Raw genomic sequence first — 27,357 nt, 5'->3', positions numbered from 1 at the left:
GGAAGTAATTTTGTCCTAAAGTGAAACTGGTTCTTTGGAGAGAGATGGCTTGGGACAAAATTTGGATGCAAAGAAAAGTTGTAGAAGGTTCATGAAGGGAAATCTTTGGAAAGGAATTTTATGTGTGGTCAGGATGAACTAAGGTTAAAATGATATACACTGATATAAGATTATAATTGCCCCTCCTTTGATCCAAAAACTGGGGAAATGACAGCGATACCCTCACTGCTGGCCTCCAAATGCTCCACATTTGTGTTGTTTCTGCAAAGCAGAGGAATGGATGCACCCCATGCCTGAAGGATGGATGACTATGACATGAAGGCCTTTTACCAGGACACATGGGAGCCATTTTGTTACACTTAGCTCAGTGTATGCTGACTTGTACCAATCTAGTGACTTTAAAATGGACACCCATATAGCTGGAACATATTTATGTGGGCATTGCTGAAAGGGGCAGGGGACTAGACCTTGACTTTGGCCCTTACAGCACCCCCCTTCAACAGCTGATGATCGATATGTAAATTGCTGTTGGGCCAAAATAAAATTAGTGCATCCTTCTACAACCAAGGGAGTCTTGCTTGTAGTAGATACCCCCAAAGTCCTGCAGGTGGGAAATGGAGGGGTAGGAAAAAGTGAGGAAGACAGGCCAGCTCTTGGAGGTAGGGTCAAGCCCGGGTAAACGTACCTCCCAGCACCTCACGAGACTGACAGGGCTTTTGGCTGCCATTCACATAGCCAGCCAAAATGCAGGGCCAGGAGATGAAGTTTCTCCTGGCCAACAATTGGGGTCAGGAGATGAGTTTTCTCCTGGCCAGTCATAGGAAATTGAGATAAGGGATGCCTTTTCCCCTTTTTTCTATAGCTGAGCAATTCCCCAACCAAGGCCAAACTCCTTTGGGATGCATTCTGAAAAAGCAACTCACTTTCTTTTGCATGGAGGCTTGGCCTGAGTACAAATTGGAGGAGGAAACCTGGCCGCCAGGGGGAAATACCAATTATAGTACTATCCTATAATTGGACTTGTTTTGTAAACATGAGGGGAAATGGGGAGAAGTCCCCTATGTTTGATGTTTTGGGGCTTTAAGAGAAAAATTGGGACATGTGTATGCAATGCAAGGTCAACCCTGGCTTATTGGCAGCCCTTTCCAAGGTCCAGAAATCAGGAGAAGAAACAATTAAGGGCCCATTACCTGTACCCAAAGCAGACCTAGAGAAGGAGGAAGGGAAATCTTCCACCTCAACTTCCTCCTCCTTGGGTCCTCGATCTATATATCCAGACTTAAAAGAAAAAAACCCACAAATGTGCATTTCTGCTCCCTGCTGCCCACCTTACTCAGGCCCTCCCCATAATGTAACAGGTGTGTTTCCCCTACAAGAAGTTAGAGTGCCAGGAGAAGGGACACAAAGAGGCACCACTATGATAAGATTACAAGTACCTTTTTCATTACAAGATTCAAGACAGATAAAAGGAGATCTAGGTAAATTTTCTGATGATCCAGGTAAGTATATAGAGGCCTTTCAGAATATCACATATGTTTTTGAGTTGACCTGGAAAGATACAGGTCAGACTCTTAATGCTGAAACATGGGGTTCTGGTAGTGGTTGAGAGATATGGGGATGAGCAACTCATTAATTATCATGGGCCAATTATGTGGCCTTTCAGGGCACTGGAAATGAGAATGTCCTCAGAGGGGACAATTGAAGTCGAAACCCATAAGCCACGCCCCTTGTGTGGAGACAGTCACTGGAGATCTGAATGCCTTCAGGGACCTCAATCTGCAAGGGCTCAGATAACCAATGTCCCTGAAAGGGACTGATGCTGCCCAGGGTTCTTTACAGTGGCTCCCCCCAACCAATTACTTATTGGAAATCCAGAACCTCAGGTAACTCTAGATGTAGAAGGAAAAATGGTTGATTTCCTTCTTGACACTGGAGCCACATTTTTTGTCCTTTCCACCTCCTGGCCAACTATCCAAATGCAGTGTAACTATTAGAGGCATCTCCAGAAAATTTAAGACTAAATTTTTTTTCTCAGCCACTGGGGTGCATATGGGGAGACTTGATTTTTTCACATTCTTTTTTGATAATGCCAGAGAGCCTCACTCCCTTGCTAGAAAGAGACATTATGACTAAATTAGAAACTACAGAAACTATGACTGAATTAGAAACTACTAGCTCCAGGACAGACAAACAATTGCCTAAACTTACAGCAATCTGGATATCAAAGGTCAATCTTTCCTTGAGGTAAAATTACACCTGATGGAGTTGTTCCTATAGAAACTGGATGGCCAAAGGAAGATTTGAAGATTGAGAACCAAAATCTAGTTCAGGTACTTAGTTATTCTAATCAACACTATTACAAGATCCAAATAAGTATGGGAAAGAGAGGAAAAACTATAGTCAAATTAATAAAAAATATGACCAGACACGCCAGGGATTTTTTTGATGGCTGCAATGTGTCTTTCCTTCCTATGGTGTGGCTTCCTCCCTAGGAGGCATTACATTTGGAATATTGATGTTTGTTGGTCTAATATTCTTTTTGTATGTCATTTGTAGATGCTGTTTCATATGCCAAAAAAAAATAAGACATCCAACAAAATTTTGCTAGTGCAGATTTTCCAAACATCCTCCCATTATATCAGACATCTGGATCAACCGCTGAACCTGCCCTGAGTGTCTTTCTGTCATCACCCACCCCTCCCTGCCCGCCCTTCAGCAGGAAGCAGTTAAGATCTGTTGGTCTTGTCCCAATTCCTAAAGGCAGTTAGGGGTCAAGGGGTCACATGTTCAGAGAGGGGAATAGCTGGGAGCATCTGACCACAGCAAAGCCCCTTGGGCATAAGGTTCCTCTTAAGAATGTAAGACACATCTCCTCCCCCTAAGATTCCCCTCAGGAATTTGACAAAGACCTGACTAAAAATAAGTAATAGACCATAAAACGTATGACCCACAAGGAACAGTATGGCCATAGACCACCCCTCATACAATGGAAATGAGCCAATCAGGAATGGACAACCCAGCACCTAGAGCTATCAAGCCAATAAGGGTAGAACCTGAGAAGGATCAAGGGGGAAGGAAAGGAGAGGATGACCAGAAAAACAAGGACCCTTGCCTATAGTTGCAGGCATTCACTTTCAATGCCTCCTCTCTGTAAAGAGAGCTTTTCTACTATTCTTCCTTTCTGATCTCATACTCTAATAAACTTTTGCAAGCTGCTCTTTCTGTGTCCACCTCTTCATTCTTTGAAGCAGCGAGACAACGAACACTGGGTATTGAGGTAAAAAATCCTGCAACACATCCTCCCAGCAAATCAATATTCACCAACCCACAAGCTCCCCTAGCCTCCTTGTTTCAGTTTTTATCAAGGCTTCATTAGATAGGCATGATTGATTACATCATTGACCATTGGTGATTGAACTCAATGTCTAGACTCACTCACCTCCCTGGAATTTGCTGAAAGTTCCAATCCTCTAATCATGGTGCATGGCCAGCTCCTCCCTTGAAATTATCTAAGGGCTCACCTTCAGCCACCTTCTTAGCATAAACTCAGATATGGTTAAGAGGGACTCATTATGAATAACTAAAGACACTCCTATTACTCATGATATTCCAAGGGTTTTAGAAGCTCTGTGCCGGGAACTGAGAACAAAGACCACATATGTTTTGTTTTATCATTTCATTTTACTTTTTTTCATCATCATAAGTGTCTCTTTAATCCCTATCACCTATTTCATCCACATCCCCACCCACCTCCCCTCTGGTAACCATCAGTTTGTTTTCTGTAGTTAAGAGTCTGTCTCTGCGGCGCCTGGGTGGCTCAGTTGGTTAAGCAGCCGACTTCGGCTCAGGTCATGATCTTGCAGTCCGTGAGTTCGAGCCCCGTGTCGGGCTCTGTGCTGCCAGCTCAGAGCCTGGAGCCTGTTTCAGATTCTGTGTCTCCCTCTCTCTGACCCTCCCCCGTTCATGCTCTGTCTCTCTCTGTCTCAAATAAATGTTAAAAAAAATTTTTTTAAAAAAAGTCTGTTTCTTGGTTTGTCTGTCTTTTTTTCTTTGCTCATTTGTTTCTTAAATTCCACATATGAGTGACATCATATAGTATTTATCTTTTTCTGACTGACATTTCGCTTAGCATTATACTCTCTAGCTCTATCCATGTCGTTACAAATGGCAAGATTTCATTATTTTTTTATGGCTGAATAATATTCCATTATATATACAGGGATGCCTGGGTGGCTTTAGTTGGTTAAGCTCCCAACTCTTGATATCGGTTCAGATCTTAATCTCATGGTCATGGGATGGAACCCCACATTAGGCTCCACACTGAGCACAGAGCCTGCTTGGGATTCTCTCTTTACCTCTCTCTCTGACCCTCCCCCCTCTCAAAATAAGTAAACATTAAAAAATATTTCATTATATATATATTAATATATATATCTATATATATTATATATATTAATCTATATATCTCATTATATATAATATAATAATATATATATTATAATATATATATATTACAGCACCCCATAACAGTCTATTTTTAAATTGATACCAACTTAACTATAATCACATACAAAAACTCTACTTCTATATGGCTCCATCTTCCCAAACTTTATATTATTAATGTCAAATTCCATCTTTATATATTCTGTACCCATTATATGGATTTATAATTATTCATAAGGAGGAACTGGAAGTAAGTCTATACTTAGAGAACCAGTACCGTGGTCTTCCAGTTTCAAGGTGCTAGTTCTGGGCCCTAGCTTTTCTTTCTTGCCTCAGACTCAGGCCCTCAGCATGCTGGATTTGATACCTGACTAGGCACTTTGATCACAAGTGCAGAGCTCCTCTTTCTCAGGACACAGAGGACAGAAGCTTTTGAAAATTTTGGAAAAATAGAGCATAGAATAATAACATATCTGAGAAAAAGGCAAATTCTACAAAGACTTGTACTAGTCTAGAGCACCCATGTCCCTACTGTAGTCAGGGTCTCACAGAGGTCAAGAAAGGCTCCAGCTAATTCCATTATTTAAGGGTCACTTTAATTAAGGAGGAAAAAAGGCCAAAGCAGGGTATAACAATTGTGGTATCCTTTTATTTATTTATTTAGTAAACTTTTTCATGTAAAAATGCTCACACTCATAGAAAAGTAGGACATTCATATATCCACCAAGATTCAGCAACTGTTAACATTTTTGCTATATTTGCTTCATTTATATATAAATAATTCATCAAATCAAAGATGACACTGATTGTAAGACACCCCATTATTTTACATGAAAATAAAATAAAACACTGCTATTAATTGTTTAAACACCACCAATTTCTAAGATACATTCCAATTTTTAGGGATATTAAGATATAAAAAAAGAAACGTGTCTAAAGATTGTGTGTTACATAACTCCACTATATGAAGTCCTACATCAGGTAAAACTGATCTATGGTGAAAGAGATAATCAGAACAGTGGCTCCCTCAGTGAGGGGCTGGAGAGAAGACTGATTTGGAAAAGGCAGGAGGAAATGTTCTGAGGAAAATATTCTGTATTTTGATAGAATAATGGCATTTATCAAAACTCATTTCTTTGTAAGATTTAACATCTGTATATAATACATAATACTATATTTATTATATCTCAGAAATTAAAATAACAAAATGTGACTTGACATTGATTTTTGTTTTTGCTAAAGCATTTAAAAGGTAAATTAAAGTAAATTCTTCATGGGGAAAAACTGAGAGCTTTTTCCCTGAGATCAGGAACATGACAGGGATGTCCACTCTCACCGCTGTTGTTTCACATAGTGTTGGAAGTGCTAGCATCAGCAATCAGACAACAAAAGGAAATCAAAGGCGTCAAAATTGGCAAAGATGAAGTTAAGCTTTCACTTTTTGCAGATGACATGATATTATACATGGAAAATCCGATAGACTCCACCAAAAGTCTGCTAGAACTGATACATGAATTTAGCAAAGTTGCAGGATACAAAATCAATGTACAGAAATCAGTTGCATTCTTATACACTAATAATGAAGCAACAGAAAGACAAATAAAGAAACTGATGCCATTCACAATTGCACCAAGAAGCATAAAATACCTAGGAATAAACCTAACCAAAGATGTAAAAGATCTGTATGCTGAAAATTATAGAAAGCTTATGAAGGAAATTGAAGAAGGTATAAAGAAATGGAAAAACATTCTGTGCTCATGGATTGGAAGAATAAATATTGTCAAAATGTCAATCCTACCCAAAGCTATCTACACATTCAATGCAATCCCAATCAAAATTGCACCAGCATTCTTCTCGAAACTAGAACAAGCAACCCTAAAATTCATATGGAACCACAAAAGGCCCCGAATAGCCTTTTGAAGGCTATTTTGAATTTTGAAGAAGAAGACCAAAGCAGGAGGCATCACAATCCCAGACTTTAGCCTCTACTACAAAGCTGTCATCATCAAGACAGCATGGTATTGGCCCAAAAACAGACACATAGACCAATGGAATAGAATAGAAACCCCAGAACTAGACCCACAAACGTATGGCCAACTCATCTTTGACAAAGCAGGAAAGAACATCCAATGGAAAAAAGACAGTCTCTTTAACAAATGGTGCTGGGAGAACTGGACACCAACATGCAGAAGATTGAAACTAGACCACTTTCTCACACCATTCACAAAAATAAACTCAAAATGGATAAAGGACCTGAATGTGAGACTGGAGACCATCAAAACCCTAGAGGAGAAAGCAGGAAGAGACCTCTCTGACCTCAGCCGTAGCAATTTCTTACTTGACACATCCCCAAAGGCAAGGGAATTAAAAGCAAAAATGAACTATTGGGACCTTATGAAGATAAAAAGCTTCTGCACAGCAAAGGAAACCACCAACAAAACTAAAAGGCAACCAACAGAATGGGAAAAGATATTTGCAAATGACATATCGGACAAAGGGCTAGTATCCAAAATCTATAAAGAGCTCACCAAACTCCACACCCGAAAAATAAATAACCCAGTGAAGAAATGGGCAGAAAACATGAATAGACACTTCTCAAAAGAAGACATCCAGATGGCCAATAGGCACATGAAAAGATGCTCAATGTCGCTCCTCATCAGGGAAATACAAATCAAAACCACACTCAGATATCACCTCACGCCAATCAGAGTGGCCAAAATAAACAAATCAGGAGACTATAGATGCTGGCGAGGATGTGGAGAAACGGGAACCCTCTTGCACTGTTGGTGGGAATGCAAATTGGTGCAGCCACTCTGGAAAACAGTGTGGAGGTTCCTCAAAAAATTAAAAATAGACCTACCCTATGACCCAGCAATAGCACTGCTAGGAATTTACCCAAGGGATACAGGAGTACTGATGCATAGGGGCACTTGTACCCCAATGTTTATAGCAGCACTCTCAACAATAGCCAGATTATGGAAAGAGCCTAAATGTCCATCAACTGATGAATGGATAAAGAAATTGTGGTTTATATACACAATGGAGTACTACGTGGCAATGGGAAAGAATGAAATATGGCCGTTTGTAGCAACGTGGATGGAACTGGAGAGTGTTATGCTAAGTGAAATAAGCCATACAGAGAAAGACAGATACCATATGGTTTCACTCTTATGTGGATCCTGAGAAACTAACAGAAACCCATGGGGGAGGGGAAGAAAAAAAAAAAAAGAGGTTAGAGTGGAAGAGAGCCAAAGCATAAGAGACTCTTAAAAACTGAGAACAAACTGAGGGTGAGGGGAGGGTGGGTGATGGGTATTGAGGAGGGCATCTTTTGGGATGAGCACTGGATGTTGTATGGAAACCAATTTGACAATAAACTTCATATATTGAAAAAATAATAATAAAGTAAATTCTTCAGCATGCATCTCCAAAAAATAAGAACATTCTACTATATAACTGCAATGCCCTTATTTCATACCTAAAAATTTAACAACAATAGTTTCCTAATATTATCTTTGGTTCATATTCAAATTTGTCTAAATGTAATTGTCTAATGTTTTATTTTACTTTTTTGAAAGAGAGCACGCACATGTGCCTGTGAGCAAGTGGTGGGGGGCATAGGGAGATGGAGAGAGAGAATCTTGAGCAGGCTCCATGCTTAGCATGGAGCCTGATGTGGGGCTTGATCTCATGATTGTGAGATCATGACCTGAGCTGAGATTAAGAGTTGGCCGCTTAAACTGACTGAGCCACTCAGGTGCCCCTATGTTTGTTGTTTTTAAGCTTTTTTTTAATTTTAATTTTTAAATTTTATTTGAGAGAGAGAGAGAAAGAGAGCAATGTAGAGGGGCAGAGGGGGGGAGAGAGAGAGAGAGAGAGGGAGAGAGAGAGAGAGAGAGAGAGAGAGAGAGAGAATCCTCAACAGGCTCCATGACCAGCAAGGAGACCAACATGGGCCTGGATCCCATGATCCTGGGATCATGACCTGAGCCCAAATCAAGAGTCAGATGCTCAACTGACTGAGCCACCCAGGTGCCCCTTAAAAGTTTTATTAAAAAATAAAACACATATACAGAAAACTATACCAATCATAACATATGGCTTTGAAAATTAACATAAAGTGAACACTCTTATAACCACCACTTACAATAAGAGATGGAACTTTGCCGGCCACTCAGAAGTAATTCATGTTTCATCTTAATCACAACCAACCCTTTTTCAAAATGACTACAATTCTGGGCAAGATTCCCTGAGTTTTGGCATGTTGATAGCAGGTTGTTTGTTTCTGTGCCCTTTATACTCAGTTGGATACAAAATCTTTGGCTCACATTTTCTTTCCTTGATATGTTAAATATGTGACTCTATTTTCTTCCAGCATAAAGAATTGCTGTTGAAAGTCTAGTGGAAATCTAATTTTCTTTCCATTATAATTCATTTGGCCTTTTGGCCTAGATACAAAAAAGGATCAATTTTATTCTTCCTCTTTGAAGTTTAGAATATGTCTTAGTGTTTGTCTTTCTGGGTCAATATTTTCAGTTTTAAGGGGTGCCTTTTCAAAATGTAGTTTAAAATCTTTATTTTAAGAAAGTTTTCTTGAATAATTATTTTTACTATTTGTCATGTTGTTGCCTTGGTTTGGTTTTCATTTGCAGTAACCCCTAAAAAACATGTTATATATTATTTACATGTCTTCAATGTTTGTCACTTTCTATCAAATCTTCTTTCTCTTTATTCTTTAAAAGCTTTCTTTTTTCACCTTCTACTTCTCATATAAGGCAATATCTATAGTCTATATATACTCTTGTTTCTTTCTGGTTTAGTTTTATTTCTGAAATCACTTTTATTCTGAATTTTCCTTAAGTTTTGTCACTTAACTGCAATATTTTTCTAGTTCTGATTCATGTTAATCTTTGATACCTTGTATCTTTTCAAGTATCTTTTAGCTAGTTTTGAAATACTAGTTTATATTTTTCATCAATTTTGTGGAAGGGAACTTGGTCAATTAGCTTTAGGAATCCATGTTGTTTAAACTGCTCCAGCCTCTTCAGATCTTATCGGAGACCCCTTGTACTCATCCAATATTGGAACAGGCAAACCGTCTGTTGCTTCATCTGCTTTGCTTGAATCAGCCCATTCTGCCTTCCATAAATACAATTTTGCCATCCCATCAGTTGCCCTGTTTCTTCCCTCTGCTTTCTCCTGTATCAATGTGAATATAATGCAGATTTTGTAATACTGGTACTAGTTGTCCTTACTCTCTTGAGTTTTTAAATTTTGTGGGGACACCTTGTCATTTGACCTTGTTGTCCACAGTTGTTTTTGGTTTCACTATCTAGTTACTGTCTGCTGTTTTTTGTTTTTTGTTTTTGTTTTTTGGATGGGGAGGGGATTCAGGGAGATTAAAAAACCATGCCACTGCTGTCTCTTTCTAGAATTGTCGGGGTGTGGGGGGGTGTGGGTGGGAAATGTGCCAGGAGAGCTCAGGAAGCAAATTATATTTTCATCCAGGACCATGTGCCTAAACCACAGTTAAGTGTGAATAGGAGAAGATGGGTCCCCGGAAGCAAGCTATCATATTTTTGAACTCTGTATCAAAAAAGAGGAAACAATAGATGTTCACTACAGTGTTTTATGTAACATTTCATTTGAGGGATTCTACTATTTAAAAAAAAAGAAAGGTATGATAGCTCTTCCTCAGCACTGTCTGTAGGAGGTGGCAGAGGTCTCCTACTTCATCATAGTCACCCTCAGACCTCTGGTGAAACCTGAGATCATTAAAAAGAGGACCAAGAAGTTCATCTGGTACCAGTCAGACCCATATGTCAAAATTAAGTGAAACTAGTAGAAACCCAGAGCCATAGGGTGCTCAGAAGATTCAAGGGCTAGATCTTGATGCCCAACATTGGTTAAGGGAGCAATAAGAAAACAAAGCACATGATGCCTGGTGGCTTCCAGAAGATCCTAGTCTGAACTGTCAAAGAGCTTGAAGTGTTGCTAATGTGTAACAAATCTTACTGTGCAGAGAGTGCTTACAATGTCTCCTCCAAGAACCACAAAGCCATTAGGGAAAAAGCAGCTCAGCTGGCCATCAGAATCACCAATCATGGCTCCAGGTTGTGTAGTGAAGAAAATGAATAGACATACAGCTTATGTGCACATCATATTTGTGTTAATAACACCATAAAACTACCAAAAAAAGTATGATAATACTTGTCTAAGATAATGCAATTACATGACTTGTCCTTTAACCCTATTTTAAAGTTAACTTTTAATTATATGAATGACTTACAAATACATTCCTTTATAAGAGATTAACACGAACATAAGGCTAAAGTCCTCTTTGACCAGCTCACCAATCCAAATCCCCTGGCTATTTTTTGATGCCTAGCTGACTTTGCCCTATCTTCAACAAACTTCTGGTCCACGACCTTCTGCCCTGCTGACATAGCATTTAAAGTCATTTTGACATTAACTAAAGTTAAATGTAATGATGAAAATGAACCTGCTAATAGCCATTTGGGGAGGATTATCTGTGCTGTTTTCCATTTGTACAAAAAATGTAAAACTTGAGAATGGTTGAGAATTTAAGAAATTTTGCTCTTTCTCTGTTCTAGAGCATGGTGAGAGCCTTAGACATTGTTCTATCTTTGATCAGCAAATCTTACTATTCCACCACAGTATTGGTAACTAATGGGCTTTTGGGCTCCCCTTTCATAAGGTTTGTGGAGATTGCTTTGATTATAGTGCATTATGATTCAAGTTGCAAAAAACCGTACTCATATTGGCTATTAAAAAGGGATACACTGGTTCATGGAACCACACAGTGTGGAGGTATTTGACACTTCAAGAGTCACTGGATTCAGGGCCCCAGTGGGCTCACGGCAATACTATGCCTTACTCAACTTCAGGGGCTCCCATTATATTGCATGGCATGAGCCCAACACTAGGTACTCTTGGCAATGCCCCCATAGTCCTGTGCTGGGAGGTCTTCTCTTTGTTCTGCTTTCTCTGTTGACTCCCTCTTAGTGGTCTCTCTTCATAGCAGTAAAGTGCTGTAGTAACTCGTCTCCCCACACTCCCCACTTGCTCCTCAGGAGAGAACAGAGGACTTCTTTCTCCCAAAGGCCCCAGGAAAAATTCCATCATGATTCACTGGCTCTGATTGGGTCACAGTCCCAGCTCTGAGCCAATCACTGAGGTCAGGAGAAAACTGATGTGCTGATTGGCTCATGCCTAATCAAGGTTGGCAGCTTCTTTAGCATCTCTTGAATGGTAGCGGTGAGTAGGAGGACACCAGGAATGGTTAACAGAGTGGGGCTGTGACAAGGAATGGTTCCATCTGACTTAGATGGCACCCTCTCTTACAAGGCAACATATCATAGCAGTTGGGAGTGTTGACTATGGAGCCTAATGACCTTGGTTCCAAAATTGACATAACCATTTAAGAGTTATGTGACCTTGGGAAATTACCAAACCTCTTTGGGCCTCAGTTTCTTCATCTGAAAAGTAGGGGATGACAGCAATACCCCCCATAAGATTGTGCGACATAAAATTGATTATATATGCATAAAACACTTAGAATAGAGAAAGGCATGGGATAAGATCTAAAGTCTTTGCCATTATTGACAGATTTAATGATCCTGAGGAGAAAGTAGGGGAAATATTCTGTACAGCAAGTCTTCAATAAAGGGTAGTGTTCCTTTAATCTAAGGTGGGATAAGCTAAGATAAAGTGACTGGAAGTGACCCCTTTCATCAACTCATCCATCTTAGTTTGGAAAGATATGCTTGCAGGTTCCATGCATGTGCATGATGAGGTATGGCTTGCATTGAGGAGATCGGGGGGTGAGGGCATCACTGTAGAATGCCATTAAGAGCAACTCATTGTGAGATTTGATTCACAAACATTGTTCTAGAACTTTAGACTCTGATTCATGATTCCACTCCCAGCCTTGGGAGCAGCAACCACTTCAGTTTGTGATGCAACATGCTGACTTATAAACCATTTATAGCTCTCCTCCGTACTTAACACAGCCATCCCACAAATGACTCAGGTTGCAACTAGAGGGGAAACTGGGGACTGTGACTGAACTTTCTCTATAATGGAGTGTAAATTGTCCTTTTGAATAGTGCCTTTTTCATAAATCTCAGGTCTCGAACATGGTAATTAAGAGAAGCCTGAGAAACAAAAGAGGCTTGTGTTCCAGGCCTTCTTTTCAAATCCCCAATGTTGAATTCTCTGTGCCTGTGTCTCCGCCTGGCATTTGATTTCTCCCAACAGCCTCCTCCCACCCTTTTCTTAGTAACAATCTCAGATCCTGGCAGCAAATGGCATGCAAAGCTGGGCACATTTTTATTCTACGCAGACAGCGTTATATAAATCTTCTTGCTTTAAAGTAATTTCTTTTGCCCTTTATTTCTTTTGTGTGCCTTTGGGAGTCTGCTTGGATTCTTAATGGGCCATATCCCTGGCTGGCTTTGCTCGTGCTTTTAAGCAGAACGATGGATTCCAATGACTTTCATACAGGCATTCACACATTTAATGAAGACCTACTATGTGGCAGTTGCTGATGTAATCAGAAGGCTCCTCCCTATCCTTTTAAGCTAGTTTTTCTGTCCAACAAACTCTACTTTAGAACTGCCCCCTTTTCTTTTCTTTTCTTTCCTTTTCTTTCTTTCACTTTCTTTTCTTTTCTTCTTTTTTTAAAAGGCACAGTCTTAGCTAAAAGGCCTAATTCCTATATGGTTATCTCTATTCTGGGTGGCTAATGAAATGAGATCAAGGCCATCAATTCTCCCAGGACTGTATCAGGCTATGTTACATTTCCCTGTTTTCTAACATTATTCTAAGGGCATCTTCCTCCTGTCATTCATCTTGCTTATTTTCCTAAAGTTAGGTCAACATCATGACTCTTCAGGAAAACATTCCTGGATCCTTCTGATTTATATGTTCCTCCCCTAGACTCCCTTGGGTCCACCCTTCTTGGAGAAAGCATTGCAGTTGGACTGTGAGCAGTGATTTACTCGACTATCTCCTTCACTAGCATAGAAGCCAGGCAGGGACCGTGTCTGATTGGACTTACTATCTCCAGTGGATGAATCAACACATATTTACTAAGTACCTACTGTACCAGTGACTGTACTAGGCTCTTGGGACAACAAGATGTTATTTCTTTGAAGATTACAATCTCATAGAAAGATACACACTAGGTTAATAGTTACACGTCATTATACAATCTTGAACTGATCAGTGCTTTGAAGGAAAAGAACAAGATATTAGGAGACTGTGTGGTAGGAGGATACAGAGGTTGGATAAACAGGACTTTTGCCTGAGTAGGAGTGCAGAGGGAAAGCTAGGAGGGCTTTGTGTCAGGAGACTTTGAGGTGTACTGAATGAGTCAGTAGATTGTGAGTAGGGGAGAGAGGAAAGGGAACTAGGCTGCTTGGTCATCATGGGCATCTGCTGACTTGGCTTGTCCTGTGTCCCTTCTCCAGGTGATATTACCCTGATTTTTCTTCTTGGGGATCTAAGCCTTCCTTATTTTCATTCTCACCGCTGCCTTCTTTTAGTAATAGGCATTTGACTAGTGATCATGTGATTAGTCTAGGGATGAATTTGGACCTCAGTCAAGTCTGGGAGTCTCAGCAAAACTATTCTTTTAGTGCTTGGGGGTTTGTACTCAAAAGAAAAGGGAAAAAGATAGATGAAGACAGGTAGATTCTTGATGATTTTTTTTCAGCACCTGGATCCAGCCATACCTAAAACTCATGTGTCTAATGAGTTTAATAATTGTGTCTAAATTCACATATGGTTCTCAAAGCTATTGGCTAAACCTCCCATCTTTTTATTTGGCTTAAGCTCATTTTCACAGGGCTTCAGTGACTTGCAACTAAAAGTGTCTTTATTAATACAATGATTTTAACTGATGTTACTCATTTGCTAAAGCCAAAAGGGCGTGGGGGAGGCCAGCCAAAGCAATCGTGGAGGTCAGTTAGCTAGAAGGAGAGGCAGCTGAAATACACTAATATTTCCTGTACTGACAGGGATTCCCCCAAGCCTTTATATTCTACATTCTCTTCCTCAGAGATCCAGACCCTTGGGTGTGCATCAGTGTTTAATGTCTAGTAACAGATGCACTGAGGGAGAGCTGCTATAGGGAGATACAAATACAAACCTTCCCAGGCTCTGGCAAGGCAGGTGGTCCGGTACCTGAGGTGCTGGAAAACCACAAGCTGCCTCTGTGTTGGAGGAATGAGGAACGACCATGATTTAAGAGTGGAGAGCTGGCAGGCAAACTGGTTTTTGCTGGACCTGCAGAGCCAGGCAAGCTGGGTCGGTCAGTGGCTTCTGTGAGCAATGGCACTGGTGGGTCATGTCTGCCATCTAGCGCCAGATGTCACCTTTTGCAAGTTGTTTACTGGCTGTTTCCAGCTGGAAGGTTTTTGAGGGCCAGTTGGAAGGAGGAGGTCACTACCTCTGTCTTTACATCAGGAAGAAACTCAAAATCAGATTTTCTATATTATCTCCAATTTACCTTCTTGCACTCCCAGAGCCTAACTGATTGGATAGGGGAAAAGGGCAATCATCTCACAATGTTAAACTTCTGTCTCATTTCAAACCTCTAGGGTACTATGAATTTTATAGATAGACCAGATAGATTTGATAGATAGATAGATAGATAGATAAGATAGGTGGGTGGGTGGATGGATGGATGGATGAATGGATAGATGGATAGACGGATGGTTGGGTGGATAGGTAATTAAAAAAATAAATCCTGTAATGGTCATATTTATGATTCAGTGTTCTGGCAAGAAACAGCACACTCCAAAGCAGTACCTGGGGAGAGTTTAATGAAAGGGCTACTTACAAAGGAGTGAGAAGGAACCCAGGGAAACAATCAAGACCTGGGGAAGCATGCTAGAGTTAGTGGCAGTAGGAAGCAGCTACAACCCATAGGCCTGATGGAACAAAAAGAGGGAGAGGACCCAGCAGAATCTGCTCTATGGAAGAGGCCACTTGACAGGTGCTGTGGTCCCAGCTGCTGGTTCTTGACTGGGTTCCTGAGAAGCACACTAAGAAGAGGATTCATCTGTAAGTAATTTATTAAGGAAGTACTCCCAGGGCAGATGGGAAGTGAAGTGTGAGAAGCAGGGCAGCACAGGTGAGAAATCCAGGCAAAGTGTGATCCCAGGCAAAGTCCTCTGGAGGGTAGTTTCAGCCTGATGCTATAGGGGAGTTTTGGAGGGTAGGTTATGTTTCAGAAGACCTGCCTAGAGGCAGAGAGCCTTAGCATTTAAACCCTCAACCTGATAGTCACCAGTTAGGTGGGAGGGGAGGAAGCATGGGAGTCACCTAGGTCCTAGACTTTCTGAATGTTCAGTTAGGGTGAAGGGGTAGTTTTGAGGCTCTGCAAACACTGCCTTAACATAGCTGTAGGTGCTGGATGTTAGAATAACACACTGAAAATCAGTTCAAAGGGATCTAAAGGGATCTGGGTGAAGCAAAGACATCTGTCTCATGTGGGGATGGGAGCTGGTGAAATGTGGGATGTCAGATGACTCCTGAAGGAGGAAGACACAGATGGTTTTGAAGTACAAAAGGATTGTTTGGGGGGAAGGAAGGTAATGCCTGTGAAAAATAAAGGGAGAGCCTGAGAACACAGTCATATCTGACAGTCAGCCAATCCCATGGGAACTCTGGAGCAAACACTGATCATGAGGGGGGTCATGCACTGGGCAGCAGCGACTTGTTGCCATGTCTAGTCATTGCCTGGTAGTTGACTAGGAAAGGCAAGATCCTGAAGGTGGCACAACAGGAGGCTGTCTCCTTGCAGCTGAATAGCAACTTCTTTTAGAAGGGAGATCCAAACAGAGCACCTCCACAGCTGCCACACTTAATGAAATGTAGCATATCTGGTTGCCTCAGCCATCTCCTAACACTAAGAAGGAAGAGCCTGCCCACAAGGAGTATAGGTACAAGGGGCAGAGAGAGAAACATGAGAGAAACGTGGCCCTTGTGGTTCACATGAGCACATAGATCCAGCTGTGCCTGACACCCATAATATGCTTGACTTTTTTGGTTATGTGAACTAATAAATACTCTGCTTAAGTCATTTTGAGTTTGGGTTTTCTGTTTCAGCAAAAGAAAGATTCCTGATTCATACATTCCCTGAGCTTCACTTAACTGTAAATGAGGTTCATGATACCACTTGGCAGGGTTTGAGTTGAAAGAGGGACAATTAATGTAAAGCACAGGCACAGAGTAGATGCCCAATAAATAGCACTTAATATTATGAGAGGAAAAAGCAAAGGGCGCAAAGCAAGGTATGGACACCCCTGGAGGCACCTCTGTGTCCAGGGTAGGCCAGTGGGCTGAGTTCAGCGCTCAGTAAGGATAGTGCCTGGTTGGGCTGTCCAGTGGGGCCCAGCTGTAAAGCAGGACTGGCCTCTTGAGTCACTGTGACCCTGTGGCTTTTCTGCAATGAGTGTTCCCTGACCCAGTGCATTATTGTCCACGTAGGAGTAAAAACAAGTCTTCTTTCTAGCCAAAGATGAGGATTGTCATCCTCTTTTTCTTTACCTGGACAGTCTTTGAATTTATTTTTGTTACTGTTGATTGTAAACTATGTAAATGGTTCTTTTGTGGAAGTATGTAAAGTTTATAATAAAATAAAAAGAATAAACGTGACCACATTTGCAGCATTGTGTTGATTCCAAAGCTTTGGGGAAAAACAACAACAACAAAACAAGAAAGAACAGAGACTTCTAATTTATAACCCAAGAACTATTTTCAGTTTTCTGAGAGAAATGGGAAATTTTATATTTTAAAAATCTGCTGGGCTTCCCACTGGTCTTCTTTTCTTCTCCCACCAAAAATTTCAAAGCTTTAAAAGACTTCTTAGTAGAGACTCTGTGTTCTGAATGTTACAATGACAGCAGTAGAGGTGGAGGCTGCTACATCTCATTTCTCCTAATCTCCCCGGGGAAGTTCATGTCCTAATTATTACAGAGAGCAAAAAGTGGCTTTGAATAGCTATTTTGGTTCATCGAGCACTTAATACCTGTTATTAAAGAAGCTCCTACCTGGTCTGATTGCTTATTGTGAGACTAGAGCACCTACAGTTACTTTAATAGCATGCATGACAGCTCTTGGGTAAAGTAGATAACATCAAAAGCCAGTGGAAAGTGGAGTCCTCTGGCACCTGCTCTGGTTCTTACTTCCTTTCTGTCTTCAAGTCAAGGAGAGACTAGATGATTTCGACTGGTTTTTCTCATTTTTCTTAGGGCTTGGGGGACCACAAAAGCCCATCTTTATGTCACTTCCCTTGTGGTGCCATCCCCAGCATGCCCTGGCAGAATTAATTATTGCTTCCTTTGGTATCTGTGGTAGCCAGCATCCAGAATGGCCTCCAATGATACCTGCTTCCTGGGTTACATGCCCTTACTTAGTACCATCCTACACTGAATGAGGCTGACCTGTGTGACCAATAGGATATTGCAGAAATGAGCATATAACTTCTGAAGTTAGGCCATAAAAGACATTGTGGAATCTTTCTTGTTCTCTCTTGGATCACTTGCCCTGTGGAAGTTTAGCTGCTGTGTCATTAAAAGACAGTAGTTTTAAAAGATGTCCACAGATTCTTTGATACATCTCCCTTCAGGAAATGGAGCTTAATTCCTTTCTCCTTAAGTGTGACTGGACTTGTTGGCTCACTTCTAATGAACAGAATATAGCAGACATAATGATTTGTGATTTCTGAGATTTAGTCATGAAAGGAATCACAACTTTACCCTTGCTGTCTCTCTTAGACTATGTGATCTGAGGGGAAATTCCCTGACATGAGGACACTCAAACATCCCTGTGGATAGATCCATGAAGCAGGGAACTGGGACTGCCTGTTGACAACTATGGGAGTGAGTCTTCCAGGAGGCATAACCTGCAGCTCTGGTCAAGGCTACAGATGGCTGGGTTCTAGCTGACGACTTGACTACAACGTCTTCATGAAAGATTCTATGCCAGAATCACCCAGCTAAGCTGCTCCTAAATTTATAATCATTTAAGTTTTAATTAAGTCTTCAAAAATATATGTAATTTATTATTATCAGCTAAATTAGAGGAGGAAAATTTACTTATTTTTCACCCTAATATGACAAAAGAAACTTTACTGTTTTTGGTTTGGTTTTGCCAAGAAAAGCCAAAGTTAACAGTCAAGAGCTAAGACTGTAGTATATTATTTGTGGAGGTATACTGCTTAATGAAACAATAAAACTATAAAAATGTAAATGACTTTACATACAAAACACAAAGAAGGGGCACCTGGCTGGCTCAGGCAGTAGAACATGCGACTTTTGATCTTGGGGTCATGAGTTCTGGCCCCACGCTGGGGGTAGAGATTATTAAACAAATACATAAATAAATATTTTTAAAAACCATAAAGAAATAAATTCAAAACCAAAATAATCTTTTTAGAAATCAGGGGGTAATTGACATATAACATTGTATGAGTTTCAAGTATACAACATAATGATTGTATATGTATATATTGCTAAATGATCACCACGGCAAGTCTTCAGTGTGGTCCCTGCCCCCCCTGCCCTCACCTCCGCTGAGGGCTCTGCTGTTTTGAGAGAAATACACCAGTGAGAGCTGGGGCTCCTTCCCAGGAAGAACTTAGGCTCACTTTGGTTTGTTTCCAGGGTGGGGTTATTTTAGAGATTCCTCTCCCCCCCCCCCCCCCACCCCAGGCCTCCCTCTCCTGGCTTTGCTTGAATCTTGGCTGTTGGCGGCTCAGAGTGGGTGGGGTAGGGCGGGGGTGGCCAGGGGTGCCCCATAGGGGCCCTGACCCTGTTGCTGTGTCCTCCTCTCTCCTCTTCCTGCTGCCCATGAGGGCCCCTGGACTAGCTGGGCCTGGGACCAAGGTGTCTGGACAGGCGGCTTGTTTGGAGAAGTGGCTGTTGGTGGAAGGCTGGGTGTCCCTACTTGACTCACCTCTTTGGTCAAAATAAAAAGAATTATCTCAGGTCAGAAAAAAAAAATACAGAAGGTGGCTGAGATGCCAGCAGCTCCAAGGGCAGGGGAGGGGGTGGTAGGGTGGGTAGAGTGGCGCCAAGCGCAGCAGGGGTGAAGGTGGCAGCCAGTGGCCAGCAGGCAGCATAGGTCGCATTCTCCTTGCTCCTAGGCCATGGGTGCCAGGGCAGCAGGGCAGCATGGACAATAAGTCAAGACAACTAGACAATAAGTCTAGTTAATATCTGTCACCATACAGTTACAAAATCTTTTTTTTTCTTTTCAAGATAATCTTTTAAAATAAATATTATTGGATTAAAAAGACAACAGAAAAATAGTGCAACTCCTTTTGAAAAAAACAGTTTGACAGTTCCTTAAAACATGAAACATAAGGGGAGGTTTCAAGATAGCAGACTAGGAAGATCCTGATCTCACCTCTTCCCATGGACACAACAAATCTCCACCTACGTTCAGAATAATTGCCTCTGAAGACGACCTAGAACCTGGATGGACAGACCCTCCCAGCAAGGGATGGCACTGAGATGGGTAGAAGAGGCAGAGATGTGGCTATGCTAAGGAAAAAAAACTACACACCAGTACAGCACTCCACTGTCAGGAGGGATCTCAAATGTACAGAAATTTTCCCTGAGGAGTGAGATATTCGAGCTCCAGATCAGGCACCCCAAACCTTAACTCTACACAAGAGAGATGATCTGGCAAAAAGCTATCTTTGAAAACTAACAGGGAATACTTCAAGGAAAACTATAGAACTATAGGGAAATGCACTTTTGAAGGGCTTGTGTGCAGACTCACTTGACCTAGAAACTAGCACAAAAACATCAGATGGAAAAGTACATAGATCACAGGTGAAGGAGACCCACTTATGAATGAGAGAACCAGCTGGAAAGGCAGGAGGCAGGAGGCAGCTGGGTCTCTCTCTGGGGATTGAAACTGGCAGCAACCATTTTTGCTACGTAATTCTGCTCTGCTGATCCCAGCAGTGATGGCTGCCATTTTGGAATCTCCTTCTAAATTGCTAATGCCTTGGGGTATGACTTGCTGAAAGCATCACACAACCCTGTGTGTTGGCTGGGCCTCACAATCGACAGAATGATAACTCTGCCCACAGCACACCAGCAACAGTCAAAACTGGTCTTTATAGTTAGCTGAGACAGGAGCCATACCCCCCACCAGTGTACCCAAAGCACCTATGGCTCTGCCATACTACAAAGGCGACACAATTGGAGCAGCTGGCTCTGGTGGCCAGGGATTGTACTTCCGGGTCCCACAGGACATCTTTAATATAAGGCCATTCCTTCAAGACTGGGATACTTAGCTGTACTACCTAATACACAGAAACAAACACACAAAGTTAGGCAAAATGAAGAAAGAGAGGAATATGTTCTAAATGAAAGAACGAGATGAAATCTTAGAAAAAAACTAAATGAAGTGAAGATAAGCAATATACCTGATAAAGAGTTTAAAGTAATGGTCATAAAGATGCTTACCAAACTCAGGAGAAGAATAAACATAGTGAAAACTTCAACAAAGATAGAAAATATGAGAAAGTATCAATCAGAGCTGAAGACTACAACAGAAATAAACAATACACTAGAGGGAATCAACAGCAGATTAAAAGATGCAGAAGAACAAATCAGTGATCTGGAAGACAGGGTAGTGCAAATCACCAAAACTGAACAGCAAAAAGAAAAAAGTATCTTTAAAAATGAGGATAGTTTAAAGACAACTACCAGGAATCACAGAGACTGCCACACAAGATGAATGCAGAGATCCACAGCAAGACACACACTGCAACTAAAATGTCAGAAAGTAAAGATGAAGAGAGAATCTTAAAAGCAGCAAAAGAAAAGCAAATAGTTATATATAAGGGAAACTTATGTATAAGGGAAGCTGATTTTCTAGCAGAAACTTTGCAAGGTAGAAGAAAGTGGGACAATATATTCCAAGTACTTAAAGGAAAAAAACTTATAACCAAGGAAATTCTACCCAGCAAGATTATCATTCAGAATTGAAAGGGAGATAGAAAGTTTCTCAGACAAACAAAAGCTAAAGGATTTCATCACCACCAAATGTGCTTTACAAGAAACATTAAAGGGATTTCTTTAAATGGAAAAGAAAAGGCCATAACTGGACACAATAAAATAAATGAAAGAAAAAATTCTAACTGGTAGAGGCAAACATATAGAAAAGGTAGTGGATCAACACTTATAAAACTAGTATGAGAGTTAAGAGACAAAAGTAGTAAAAGCCAATACATCTACATTAATTAGATAAGAAATACATTAAATAAAAACATGTAAATTATAACATCAAAACACTAAAAGTGTAGTGTTTTCGGAATGTGTTTGAACATAAATGACCACAAAATTAAACATTTTTTTTCATATTCATTTTTGAGAAAGAGAAAGACACACACAGAATATGAGTGGGGCAGGCGCAGAGAGAGAAGGAAACACAGAATCCTAAGCCAGCTCCAGGCTCTGAGCTGTCAGCACAGAGCCTGATGCGGCGCTCAAACTCGTGAACCATGAGATCATGGCCTGAGCCGAAGTTGGATGCTCAACTGACGGAGCCACCCAGGTGCCCCTAAATGACCACCAACTTAAAATAGACTGCTACATTACACAGGTTGTTATGTAATCCAGTCAAAAGACAGAAGGTGGCTAAATGGATAAAAAATATGCTGCCTATAAGAGACTCACTTCAGATCCAAAGACACACACAGAAGGAATGAGGGATGGGAATGGAAAGGAAAAGAAAGTAGGGATAACAATAATTATATCAGACAAAATATACTTTCGACAAAGGCTGTAATAATTGACAAAGAATGGCATTATATAATGATAAAGGGATCAAACCACAAGAAGAGATAACACTTATAAATATTTATGTGCCCACAATAGGAGCACCTAAATATATAAGCAAATATTAACAGACAAAAAGAGAGAAATTGACAGCAATATGATAATAGTAGGGAACTTTAAAACCCTACTCACATCAATGGATGGATCATCCAAACAGAAGATTAATAAGGAAACATTAACCTTGAGAACATCAATGGATAGAAGAGTACAATGGATTGAGAGAGAACATCAATGGATGGATCATCCAGACAGAAGATTAATAAGGTTGGGGTTGTGGGAGGGGGGATGGGCTAAGTGGGCTAAATGGGTAAGGGGCACTAAGGAATCTACTCCTGAAATCATTGTTCAACTATATGCTAACTAATTTGGATGTAAATTAAAAAAAATAAAAAATAAAACAGGTTAATAAAATAAATAAATAAATAAATAAGAAAAAAAGAAGATTAATAAGGAAACATTAACCTTGAACAACACATTAGAACAAATAGACTTAATCTCTCTCAGAGAAAAGTCCTTCTAGGAACAGTAGAATACACATTCTTCTCAAGTGCACATGGGACATTCTCCAGGATAAATCACATATTAGGCAACAAAACAGTGTCAATAAATTTAAGAAGAGTAAATTAAGAAGATTAAAATTATATCAAGCATCTTTTTCAACCACAGTGCATGAAACTAGAAATGAACTACAAGAAGAAAAGTGGAAAATAACACCAACATGTGAAGACCAAACAACATGCTTCCAAACAACCAATGAGTCAATGAAGAAATCAACCAGGAAATAAAAAGTACTTTGGGGCAAATGAAAATGAAAACACAACACTCCAAACTGTATGGGATGCAGCAAAAACAGTTGTAAGAAGGAATTTTGTAGCAATAAAGGTCCCACCTCAAGAACAAGAAAAATCTCAAATAAACAATTTAACTTTACATTTAAAGGAGCTAGAAAAAGAAGAACAAATAAAGTTCTAGCTACAGCAATTAGATAAGAAAAAAAGAATAAAAGGCATCCAGAAGAGCAGCAGGAACTGCTGCCCAAACCACATCTCCTAACCAGAGAGTTGTGCAAAGCCTCAGTTCAGTTGAAGTAGTATCAGGTCTCATTTAACAAGCAAACCAGAGCACACCTAGTTAAAACTTGCCACATTCTGGCCAAAGACCAAGCACTGCCCATTGCAGGCAAAGAGAGCCCCTGAAGGAGACTGACCTGAGGGACAGAGCAGCCAAAACACAACACCAGGATGCACAGAGCACACACCAGAGACAATCCTGGAAGAGCCAGGCCCTGGACACTATACAATCTCTTCTTCAAAAGGCCATTACTTCAGGAGCAGGAAACACAATGGGATTTTCTAACACAGAGAAGAAGGCAGAGACTTAGACAAAATGTCAAAACAGAGGAATTCATCCCAAATGGAAGAACAAGATAAGGCCATGGCCAGAGATCTAAGCAAAACCGATATAAGTGGCATGCCTGATGGAGAATTTAAAGCAACAATCATAAGGATACTTGCTGGGCTTAAGAAAAGAATAGAAGACATCAGGGAGACCCTTACCACAGAGATAAAAGTTAAAAAAGAATCAGTCAAAAATGAAGAATACAATAACTGAGATTGGAAACAGGCTTGATGCAATGAACAGCAGACTGGAAGAAGCAAAGGAAAAAAAAAGTAACATAGAAGACAAAATAATAGAAAATAATGAAACTGAACAAAAGAGAGAAAGAATAATTATGGAACACAAGAATAGACTTAGGGAACTTAGTGACTCCATCAAATGTCACTAACATTCAAATGTCACATTACATTTATAGGATTATTATAGGAGTCCCAGAAGAAGAGAGAAAAAGAGGCAAAAAAATTTAACTATTAGTTAAAAACTTCCCTAATGTAGGAAAGGAAACAGACATCCAGATCCAGGAGGCACAGAGAACTCCTATAACATCCATGGTCAAGATATTGTAATAAAATTTGCAAAATATAGTGATAATGAAAAAAATCTCAAAAGCAGCAAGACAAAAGAATTCCTTAACTTACAAGGGAGAACCCATAATGCTAGCTGTAGATTTCTCAACAGAAAGTTGGCAGGTCAGAAGGGAGTGGCATGATATGCATAAGAAAAATCTCTAGCCAAGAATACTCTATCCAGCAAGGCTATCATTCAGAATAGAAGGAGAGATAGTTTCCTAGACAAACAAAAACTAAAGGAGTTTGTGACCACTACACCAACTCTGCAAGAAATATTAAAGGGGATTCTGAGTGGAAAGGAAAGACCAAAAGTGAGAAAGACAAGAAAGGATCAGAGAAAAATCTCAAGAAACAATGACAAAACAAGTAATAAAATTCACTAAATGTATATTTATCAATAATTATTTTGATTCTAAATGGACTAAACATTCAAAGACATATGGTATCAGAACAGATAAAAAAAAGAACCAACCAAGGGCCATTTATATGCTGCTAAAAGAGATTCATTTTAGACCTAAAGACACCTGCAAATCGAAAGTCAGGGAATGGAGAAACATTAATCATGCAAATGGATGTCAAAAGAAAGCCAGAGTAGCAATACTTATATCAGATGAACTAGACTTTAAAACAAAGACTGTAACAAGAGATGATAATAAACAAGAAGATTTAACAATTATAAATATTTATACACCCAACAATAAGGCACTCAAATATAAAACAAACAATTAGAACAAACATAAAGGAACTAATTGATAATAATACAATAATAAATAGTAGGGGAGTTTAACACCCCACTTATAGCAATGGACAGACAGATCATCTAAACAGAAAATCAATAAACAATAACATTCAATGACACACTGGACCAGATGGACTTAACAGATATATTGAGAACATTCTACCCTAAAACAGCAGAATACACATTCTTTTCAGGTGCACATGGAACACTCTCCAAAATATATCACATACTAGGTCACCAATCAGGCCTCAACAAACAAAAAGATACCAAAACACTGTGAAACTTGAAGTCAGCAAGAAGAAAAATTTGGAAAGACCACAAAGACATGGAGGTTAAACAACATGCTACTAAACAATGAATGGGTCAACCAGGAAATCAAAGAAGAAATTTAAAAAAAAAACATGGAAATAAATGAAAATGAAAACAGCACAGTCTAACTCCTTTGGGATGCAGCTAAAGAGAGAAGTAAATAGCAATACAGGCCTACCTTAAGAAGCAAGAAAAATCTCATATAAACAACCTAACCTTACACCCAAAGGAGCTAGAAAAAAAAAAAAAAAAAAAAAAAAAAGAACAACAAATGAAGCCTATAGCTAGCAGAAGGAAGGAAATAATAAAGATTAGAGCAAAAATAAATGATATAGAACAAACAAACAAAAAAACCAATAGAACAGATCAATGAAATCAGGAGATGGTTCTTTGAAAAAATTAATAGTTGATAAACCCTTAGCCACACTTATCAAAAGGAAAAGAGAAAGGACCCAAATAAATAAAATCACAAGTGAGAGAAGAGAAATAACAACCAACACCACAGAAATACAAACAATTGTGAGGGAATATTATGAAAAACTATATGCCAACAAATTGGACAATCTAGAAGAAATGGATGAATTCCTGGAAACATATAAATGACCAATATTGAAACAGGAAGAAATAGAAAACTTGAACAGATTGATAACCAGCAAAGAAACTGAATCAGTAATCAAAACATCTCCCAACAAACAAAAGTACAGGGCCAGATGGCTTCACGGGGGAATTCTACCAAACATTTAAAGAAGAGTTAATACCTTTCTTCTCGAACTATTCCAAAATAATAGAAAAGGAAGGAAAACTTCCAAATTCATTTTATGGTGCCACATTAGCCTCATATCAAAATCAGATAAAGAATCCACTAGAAAAGAGAACTACAGGCCTTGCAGACACTGCCACCCTGGAGCCACCTGCGGTTCCCAGCTATGGTCAACCTCACTGTTCTTCAACATTGCTGTAGACAGTGAGCACTTGGGCCGTGTCTCCTTTGAGCTGTTTGCAGACAAAGTCCAAAGACAGCAGAAAACTTTTGTACTGTAAGCACTGGGGAGAAAATATTGGTTATAAAGGTTCCTGTTTTCACAGGATTATTCCAGCATTTATGTGCCTGGGTGGTACCTTCACGTGCCATAATGGCATTGCTGGCAAGTCCGTCTATGGGGAGAAATCTGATGATAAGAATTTCATTCTGAAGCATACAAGTCCTGGCATCTTGTCCATGGCAAATGCTGGACCCAACACAAATGGTTTCCGGTTTTTCATCTGCACTGCCAAGACCTAGTGGTTGGATGGCAAGCATGTGGTCTTTGGCAAGGTGAAAGAGTGCATGAATATTGCGGAAGCCATGGAGCACTTTGGGCCCAGGAATGGCAAGACCAGCAAAAAGATAACTATTGCTAACTGTGCACAAATCTAATAAATTTGACTTGTGTTTTATCTTAACGTCCAGACCATTCCTGTACCTCAAGAGGGCACCCTTTTGTCCCCATCTGCTTGAAATATCCTATAATCTTTGTGCTCTCACTGCAGTTCTATGGGTTCCATATTTTCCTTATTCCCTTCCAAGTCTAGCTGGATTGCAGAGTTAAGTTCATGATTATTGAATAAAAACAAAAAAACAACAACAGCAAAAAGAACTACAAGCCAATATCCCTGATAAACATTGGTAAAAAAAATTCTAAATAAAGTACGAGCATACTGATTCCAACAACTTGTTTATTTTTAAAGTTTATTTAGTTTGAGAGAGAGAGGGAGAGAGGGAGAGAGAACATGAGCAATGGAGGAGAAGAGAGAGAGAGAGAGAGAGAGAGAGAGAGAGAGAGAATCCCAAGCAGGTTTTGCACTGTCAGCACAGAGCCCAATATGGGGCATGAAGTCATGAAATGTGAGATCATGACCCAAGCCAAAACCAAGAGTCAGATGCTCAACTGATTGAGCCACTCAGATGTCCCCCAATAATACATTTAAAAAATCAATCACCACCATCAAGTGGGATTTATTCTTGAGA

At 40.0% G+C, this 27,357-nt stretch overlaps 1 pseudogene; it reads left to right on the top strand.

Moving 5' to 3' along the window:
• The first annotated feature begins 1,099 nt into the window (after positions 1–1,099).
• Positions 1,100–26,766, top strand: LOC109270630 (peptidyl-prolyl cis-trans isomerase E-like; annotated as a pseudogene).
• The last annotated feature ends 591 nt before the right edge of the window (positions 26,767–27,357 follow it).

The sequence above is a fragment of the Panthera pardus genome, unplaced genomic scaffold, assembly GCF_024362965.1.
Source record: "Panthera pardus isolate Hobbes unplaced genomic scaffold, ASM2436296v1 HiC_scaffold_18, whole genome shotgun sequence".
Lineage (NCBI taxonomy): Eukaryota > Metazoa > Chordata > Mammalia > Carnivora > Felidae > Panthera > Panthera pardus.
Note: the sequence above shows the minus strand (reverse complement) of the source record. Positions and strands in the feature narration are given on the sequence as shown.